Raw genomic sequence first — 9,000 nt, 5'->3', positions numbered from 1 at the left:
AATAAAACACATGGCCACACTTACATCCAAGATATTTATAGCCACATAATAATTTGCGAAGACCGCCATCACCACATACCACAGACTGGGTGACTTAAACATTTCTGTTTAAGTCACAGTTCTAGAGGCTAGAAGTCCAAGATCAAGGTGTCAGCAGGACTGATTTATTCTGAGGCCTCTGCTTGGCTTGAAGAAAGGTGCCTCCTTGTTTGCTCTGTACGTGGTCGTTCCTCTGTACGCTTCTGCCCCTACTGTCTCTCTCTCTACCTAATCTCCTCTTCCTGTAAAGGCACCAGTCAGATTGGGTCAAGGCACCCTGCCAGCCTCACTGGAATGTAGTAACTTCTTTCAAGGCCTATCTCCAAATACAGTCTCATTGTGAGGTACTGGAAATTAGGGCTTTAACACGAATGAGGGGCATGTAATTCAGCCCATAACACGCAGTTTTATTAATAATAATAACAGTAATGAAAGTTCATCAGCCAGTGAATGAATAAACAAATTGTAGTACATCCCTGCAATGGACTGACTACTGAACAGTGAAACGGAATGAGCTGTGGAGGCACACCTGACAAGGATGAATCTCAACAGCATTGTGCTAAATGGAGGAAGCCGGACTCAAAAAGCTGCACACTGTAGGAGTCTATTCCTAGAACCATCTGGCAAAGGCATAAATAAGTACAGTGACAGTGACAGAAAGCAGATCAGCGCTTCTGAAGGCACAAGTCAACTTTCTGGAGAGATGAAAAGGTTTTATATCATGAGTGTTGTGGTTATATGATTGAGTATAATTTTCAAAACTCAGCAAACTATATACTTAAAAAGGAATGAATTTTACTGTGTTTAAATTGCATTTCAATAGAGGTAATTAAAAACAAAACAAAACTAGTTAACCATACAGAAACTTCAACATCAATTTGATGTCTTGCTGAGCATTCTATTTCTTGCTACACACAGCCTCCTTATCAGATTCCCAGTTAACTCGATTACTTTTCTTTTGCCCATAGTATGTATTATTTTAACATATTATACCATTACACAAATTTGTTTTTACCATATTTTAAAACTTCCAATACTTTCAAGCTGATGTTTTCAATATTATATCCAACAGTTGCAGTTGTTCTAAATGCCATGTTTGGGAAATGAGATGTCCCTTCTGGAAGTCTGAGAGCTAATGAGCAATCCACCACACCCCTCTGTACCCTTACCCTGACAAAATAATTTATGATCTGAGTTGTAGAGGATCTACAAGTCAGGGTCTCAGAATGGACCACCAGCCAAACCATGATTTATATGACACAGAAATAAGAGTTTCTGGTTATGAGCCACCATGATCAGCAGGAGGGGGGAATGCTTATTACTACACTGTAACTTAACCTATTCAGGTAGATACATGCAGGAAATTTGAAAGTCTATATCCACTAAGAAGGCTTATTCACCTCCCAGGAAAATACCCAACAAAAAATGTGTGAACTTCTGTGCCAAGATATATGGTAAGAGTACTCAGATTTTTTTTTTTTTTTTTTTTTTTTTACAAACGTCCATGTTATATCAGTGAGGGAAGAAAAAGCTCGGTGAAGTTTTGCCAAGAGCCTACCCGTCAGCCTAATGTCATTTTATACTACTTTAAGAGATGTAATTTTTTTCAGTCACTCCAAGAAATGGGTTCTAGGAAAATGTTCTGAGATAATTGCTAATAAAAGGCTGAGGCTCTTTGTGGAATTCCTAAGTGTGTTGGGCTAAAAGTAGAACCAATTTATTGGAGTGAATACAAGTCTTGGATTGGGATTTGAACATACCGTGGCAGTTTTTCAAGACTGGAAACTGCGGGGGCTCCAGCAAAAAGGACTTAATGTAAGCGCCTGGACAGAGGCTCTGTCATTTGCCGTGACTGCCCTTGTCCTCCTCTCTCAGAATTCAGGCTGCTTTCCTTTTTGCTTGGTAGCTTCTCCCAGCCATTTGGTGTTTGGGAACAGGCTTCCCCAAAGGCAGACTGAAAATTATGGCATGAGTCTTCAAATCCAAACCCTCCTTATTCCTTGCTGCTCCTGAAAATTACCACTCAAGATCATTTTCAAATGTTGAGTTTTACATCAAACTCTGCGTAAACAGACTGAGCATGCTACTCCGTGAGAAGCGACACGACTGTGTCCCATGTGTGTGCCATGTTTCTTCCGTGGCCAAAAGCTAGAGGAGACCCGGTCGCTGTCGCGTTTCCCGTTCAGTTCTGATGGCAGAGGGCGCGTGCACGCTCGGGCTCCTTTTCCCTGGAAAACCCGCGCGCGCCGTCAACCCGAAAGGAGACGGCCTTATGTGAATTTTCCTCCACTCCTGGCGTGGGCAGAGGGGGCAAAGGGGCTGAGCTGGGCCTGTCCACATCTCGGATTTGTGCAGAAAGGTCAGGGTGCGGGCGGGGTATGGATCTGGGGTACAGATGGTGCCAACAGGGTGGCTGTATCTGGGCGATGGGTCCGGTGAAGTTCATGATGCTACTTCCCACTTTGGGGTAGGTCTGAAATTTCTCCAATAAAAGGCCTCTTCAGGAATTACCAGGGTGACCGGGGATCCGCGCGACCGCGCCGACCCGACGCCCCAGGGGCGGGGTCTGGAGACCTGGGGGCGGGGCGCGCCTGGAGCCGCGCGCGTGCGCCCTCCTCCCGGCTGCGCGGCGCGGGGGCCGGCCTGGGGCGCGGGGTGCAGCGCGGGAGCGGGGGAGGTGTGGACCCCTGCGCTTCACGCGGGAAAAGGGGAGCGAAGTCAGCGGGGAAGGTCTTCCCCACAGCAGCCGCCGTGGCCGCCCGCTCCGTAAATAAGAGAGATCAGCGCGTTCTTGTCGTAGCGGAAAGTGCAACCTGTCCTCGGGAGACACGCGGGAAGGGGTTGTGCCCCGACGTTCCGCAAGGATCTAAATTTTACAGTGGCTTTGCTGGAGGAGCCTGGGATTTCCAAAAGTCTCGTCCTTCGAGCCGGATTCGAACCAGCGACCTAAGGATACCCAACTGTCACATCTACAGTCCTCCGCTCTACCAACTGAGCTATCGAAGGACTCCTGGGGGAAGCTCTTACAGGATTCCTAAAATAACGTCTGTCCAGATGGTTTGCGCTGGTGATGTTCATATTCACTTTTAAAAGTGCAATTTTAAGCTGTCTTCTTGGACACCGAATGTATTTTATATAGTGATCTGGATAGCTGGTCCGTGGGTTTATAAAAACATAAAATTCATTGCGTTGTACATCTAAGACGTTAGGGTATTACTTATGTCTATCTCAAGACAAAATCCCAAAGGGTATCCCATGTCCTCTTACCCTAGGAATAATACAGCTGAAAGTAATGCCCTGGATTACGCCCAATTTCCTTCCCTCCTTACTTCCTCCTTCTTCTTTCAAAAACGTCAAAGTTTGCTCAATAAATGTTGTAGTTGCCCTAAATACAGACAGCTAGGTTGAAGAAGATCTCTGAGTTGTGAACAGAGCAATGCCCCCTGCATTTTGGTAAACTACAGTACTCCATTCTGGAAGTCAAATGGGAAATCGTGTATATTCATAACTCTAATGATGAAAGATGTGAAGTGTTCTGTGTGTGCATGTGTGTGTGTAAATTTTTTTTAGTTGTATAATTGATTTGGCTGCTTCATATTATGTTGCATAATTATAGTAGAGCAATTAAAATGAAATACAAATCCTTAAAATTCTTAAATGGAAATATAAATATTCCTTTTCCAAAGCAAATCATCCAACATTGAGTTTCAACAGAGATTGATAGTTTCCTTGCACCTACTACAAAAAATAGACACAGATGGTTAACATGCTACACTATCAGGAGCAAACTTTCCTCCAATAAATTTAAGTAAAAAATTAAGTGAATTTCTCTATAAAATATCTGTGCTTATTAAAAAAAAGTTTCTACAAAACTATATTATTGAAAACATTCCAAATTTGTCTTCAAATGGCAATCACCAATGCTTCCCATTAGAAATGTTGAAATCACATAGTTGTTCTTGAACTCAGTAATTAAATCCCTTTCCATGCCTTGAATACCAAGTGGAAAATAGCAAAGTTGCCAACAAGTGGTGAAATTTCAGGCTGGTGCTGGATTCATTACTGGGGCAACATTTAGAGGAACAGGAAGTCCCCAGAAGGGAAACCGGAGTGAGTAAGCCCACCTTCCTCCTCCTCCAGCCTTGCATTCTTCTCCTACTTACTTTCTGGCAAAGCCTAACATGGGCGCAAGCAGGACATCAGTCATGTGGTTTATAGAGTACTATCTCCTTTATCACACGGCAGATTTAAAAAGGATTGTTGTCTTAGTCTGCTCAGGTTGCTGTGACAAAGTACCACAGACTGGGTGGCTTAAACACCAGAAATTAATTTTTCTCACAGTGCTGGAGGCTGGAAGTCCATGACCAAGGTGATGGCCATTCGGTTCCTGGTGAGAGCTCTCTTCTTGGCTTGCAGTTGGTCGCGTCCTGGCTGTCTTCACACACAGAGTGAGCTCTCTGGTGTCTCCACTCATCAAGACACTAATCCTAGATATCAGGATTACCACCCTTACGACCTTATTAACCTTAATTACATCCCTATTACAAATACATTGGGGGTTAGAGCTGAAACATAAGAACTGGGGGTGGGGTGGGGGGCGAAGACACAATTCAGTCCAGAGCAGAGAGCTGAGAGTTGAGCCAATATTTTAACAACTGGTAAAACTTCCATGTGATTTTTAAAATAGTAGTCTTGATTTTCATTTAGTCTCTGTGGAAACTGAGTGTTGGAAAATGTAATCCCCAATCCAGCATTACTGGAAACCAGCACTCCCAGCTCATGTTTGAAAGCCCCCAAACAAACCAGTCACTCCCAGTTCAGTCAATCATGCCAATGCCCAATCTGTGGATCTGAGCTGTGGAATTGGGCTCCATTCTGTCACTAAAATTCCACACCTACACTCCTAGGAGAATCATGGAAAATAAATAGGGAGAAAAAAATGAGTGGGGGCCAAGCTGACTTCTGCACCTAGGCAAATTCTGTCCTGGGCAGAGTAGGGGAAGCACCGAGATGCCAGAGAGAATCAGGGTAAGGCTGGCCTGGAGCCAAGTTTTGAAATGAATGGTGGTTTCTACACCCACTTGGAATACCTGAGTTGTAAACTCTCTTGTCTAAGTTGTGGGGAGGCAAGTAGGTGGAAGGTTTCTTCCCTCAAAGGTACTCATCTGTTTTTATTAGCCCTGATTGCAATGAAAAAGCAAACAAGAAGAGCAAATGTTAAGGGTATTTTAAGGACCTTGGAAAGGCCTGCTCTGCATACAGAGTCACTTTCTTAAACGATTTGTTTCTCCTGCCTTTGAATTTTGATCACTTGCTTCAGTGTCATTGAGAGTAAAAAATAACACGAAACCAAAGAGAGGAAGTCTCCAAGGATGGGATATTAGACAAGGAAACAGTTGAAGGTGTTGGTTGAAGGCCTTCATATGGCTTTCCTGCACATGATGGCCTTCTGGCTCCTAACCAGCACCTAGCACAGTACCCGGTACCTAGTACCCAATAGGTCCAGAAGAAAAAGACACCACTACTACCTTTGTATTTTTGCAAAGACTCTGGATGTAAGCCTGCAGTCATAATTATCTTAGCATCCTAGTAATGTTTACCTTAGGAAAGTAAAAAATAACGAGTACACCCTTGGAACAAACTCGGGACTACAGAAGCCAGAATGGAAGGAGAGATTAACTGGGACGCGCTCCCCTCGTGGCCATGTGTCCACAGGCGGTAATTTAAAAAAAAAAAAAAAAAAGCCAGACGGCGGATCTTAAGGGGTAATCTGCATGGACTCTGGAGAATCTGTTTCTGGAGCCAGCAGAGTCAACTGGTGGAAAATTTAGGGGTGCAGGGATTGTCAGGAACTATTGCGAAGGCCAAAGCCGAGCCTCCCTGCCCGGGATGCACCTGCAGTGTTCTGGTGGCCTGTTTCCTCGGATAGGGTTCCGGGGTTGAACTCTTGCCCAGTTTCTAAGACGAGTGTTTCTGAGGCCTCCCCGGCCCGGACTCCGCCGGCCCTCTGGGGTTTTGTACCGACAGGATCCAGAACTGTAGGACAGGTGGTAGGTGGCGCTGAGGGACGCCATCCCCACCGATCTAAGGCCCCGCACCTCGTTCACGTGGTCAACGCCGACTGCAAACAGGTGGCAACGCGTCCCGCATTAGCGCCAGACAAGTGAGTAAGAGAGGCGCGGCCGCGCGGCAGGGCGGGGAATTAGCTCAAATGGTAGAGCGCTCGCTTAGCATGCGAGAGGTAGCGGGATCGATGCCCGCATTCTCCAGTTTTATGTTCCCTTACTTACCCTTGGCCTTTACTCCTGCACTAAATACCGAGCTAAGCGTAAAACATGACCAGCTCAGAGCGGGGCCTTCCCTTCAAAAGCCACACTGTCTGTTGTTCTTCAGACAGTGCTAGGATAGGCAGGGCTGTTTCTCAACGTTTCTCAAACGTTTTGCACATTTGAATATCGGTCCCTGCCAGGTGGATTTACAAATCTACACTCCAGTTATTTATGCATTAATATTACATGTATACTCTCGGAATTTATTTCTCACATGCCCAGCCTATTAAGGGCAACCCCAAGTTCTTAAAACTGGAACGAATGATTCCCATTTCTTAATGAGATGAAGAGTCATATAATGTGTAGGTATGTTTGAGATTTGTTTTTTAATACATGCACTCTTCCTCTTCTGGGGTCGTCTGGCTGAGTCTTCCGAGACGGTGGTGATAAGGCTGACACTGAAACTGGACTATGGCAGAATATGGGCCAATTACGGGAGGGTGGAGAACCTCTGTGATGCCTTGGGGAGAAGCTCAGCCCAGGACTATCTAATAAACTTTGCATCCAAAGCCCAGATGTTATCTTTGAAAATAAAATTGGACCATTTTTCTTCTTTACTCTTTTGCCCCAACTTGCTTTCAAAAAGCAAGAAGCTAATCAGGAGCTCCCAGTTTAGACCAACTTTCAGCCCTTAATAGGGGTAGTTTCCAATACGTTTTAGGGAGTAGTTTTCAAACCACTACCCCAATTCCAGAAGCCTGGGCTTCTGTGTTCTGACATACACCAAAGTCTGAGAATCATTAAAGAATAACAGTGCCGAAGCATAGGAAGGAAAATACCAAAAAGCTGACAGGGACAAAATTCTCACACAACTCTTTTTACTTTGATCTAACATTTTTGTAGTTGACGACTCTTCCAGAGGTGCTTGTTATCACATTTTTGAGACAGGGTAGAAGTGGGATTCGTATATCCTAATGAGATTGGCCCCAAATTAGCAAATACTTTCTATTGTTAAGAGAAATCTCTATCTTTTGAGCTGATTCCCAAAATGGGTAGAAAAATCCTACCCACCTCTACCCCCCTTGTCTATTATTTTTAATTCTAAAATGTTTGTTTCTCTTTTATCAGTGGTTCTCAAACCTTGCAGCACAGCAAATGTCACCTGGAAGCTTTTCAAACTACCAATGCCTAGGTCCCCATCTCCAAACTGGCCCAAGCAAAGGCGCTTTGTAACATCTGCCCAGGTGATTCTATATCCACCAATTTTTCTCAGCCAGGATTGAAAGCCACTGTTACAGAATTAAACCGGGAAGGGGGAGTAGTGCCCCTAAATTTCATCCCGCCCTGAGACGGTTCAGCATTCTTCACCCCGGAAAAACACCTTTCCAGAGACTCGGGACTCTAAGCCCACCAGGGGGCGCGCCTGTCCCACCAATTCCCCGCAGGTCGGGTCCTTCCTACGCAGGGAGCGTCCTTCCTCCCGGGATTCAGGATCCCGGGTGGGGGAGCAGAGACACGTCTGCAGGCCCCTCGCCCAGTGGGGACGCCTCTGCTATGCCTCGTCAGAGCTCCGTATTTCTCGGCGGCCCCCAGCTGTACTGCATGTAATGTACGGGGTGGAAGTCTGATCGCGTGTATTAGTTAAAGAAATTAATAATTTTAAAAATTTGGATTCGTTGTACATCGGGAAGAGTCTTAGCAGATGCACATCGAGGACACATGTAGATGAGATACGCCTTTTCAGGGTGGGGATAAAAAGAGAACGACGCAAAACGTGAACTCCTTCGAGCCGGATTCGAACCAGCGACCTAAGGATGCCTGAGTATGCTCCACTACAGTCCTCCGCTCTACCGACTGAGCTACCGAAGGAACCACACTCTTTCGGCTTCTCGCAGAGGATGCCATCTCTGCGCGCGGTTGGGCGTGTGTGGGTGCTAAGTTGCTTGATTCGGCCGTGTTGTTCGTGGGTCTGTCCTAGCCGCGTCCACTTTTTTTTTTTAATAATCCAGCACTCCCTCGGAACTGACACTCAGAGGTCCACTGCCCTGGACGGAGAAGAAAACGGGAGCATCCATTGGTTTGCAAAAAGGAAAATAAAATAAGGAAACGTAGGAACGGATAAGAACTTAGCAAGAACATCTTTTATTATGAGGAACGAATTTACCCAATTTTGACTCAACTTATAAATAGGATTTGAAGTACTTCAATCTGCAATTCTAACAGGATAATTAACAGGAGGAGGAGGAAGAAAGAAGTATAGGGATAAACTCGCCAAAACCATACTAAAAGACATTAGTCTTTGTAGATAAACTAATCATCACACTAATCATAAATTAATCATAACTAATCATAAACTAACCATAATCACAAGCTAATGATCATAATCATAAAGTAATCATCACACTAATTCCAAACTCAGCAAAAACTTATCTATAGGGAGCTAAAACAATATTTTTAAGTTCTCTATCTTAACACAAGGTAGAATGTAATGCCATTCAACTACTAGTTAATTTTGCAAAATGTGAGGTTTTAGTCTAGTTTTCTAGTTCAGACAGGACTGTCTGAATCTCAAAAGGTCTATTACTCTCTTTGTGAATGAAATCGATCCGAAGTGGCATCCGACATGTTTTATTCACGTTCCATTAAACATCATTACCTTGTCCTATAATGGAGCCATACACAGAGGGCAAAC

General features: G+C 44.6%; 3 non-coding genes across 3 annotated transcripts; 1 reads left to right on the top strand and 2 right to left on the bottom strand.

The window, feature by feature from the left end:
* Positions 1-2,957: 2,957 nt before the first annotated feature.
* Positions 2,958-3,045, bottom strand: TRNAY-GUA. The gene is given in 2 exon segments: positions 2,958-2,993; positions 3,009-3,045. It is a non-coding gene; the product is annotated as a tRNA-Tyr (tRNA).
* Positions 3,046-6,235: 3,190 nt separating this feature from the next.
* On the top strand, positions 6,236-6,308 carry TRNAA-AGC. Its single transcript has one exon. It is a non-coding gene; the product is annotated as a tRNA-Ala (tRNA).
* A 1,780-nt stretch (positions 6,309-8,088) lies between these two features.
* Positions 8,089-8,177, bottom strand: TRNAY-GUA. Its single transcript is given in 2 exon segments — positions 8,089-8,124; positions 8,141-8,177. It is a non-coding gene; the product is annotated as a tRNA-Tyr (tRNA).
* Positions 8,178-9,000: the final 823 nt, after the last annotated feature.

The sequence above is a fragment of the Zalophus californianus genome, chromosome 7 (genome assembly GCF_009762305.2).
Source record: "Zalophus californianus isolate mZalCal1 chromosome 7, mZalCal1.pri.v2, whole genome shotgun sequence".
Lineage (NCBI taxonomy): Eukaryota > Metazoa > Chordata > Mammalia > Carnivora > Otariidae > Zalophus > Zalophus californianus.
Note: the sequence above shows the minus strand (reverse complement) of the source record. Positions and strands in the feature narration are given on the sequence as shown.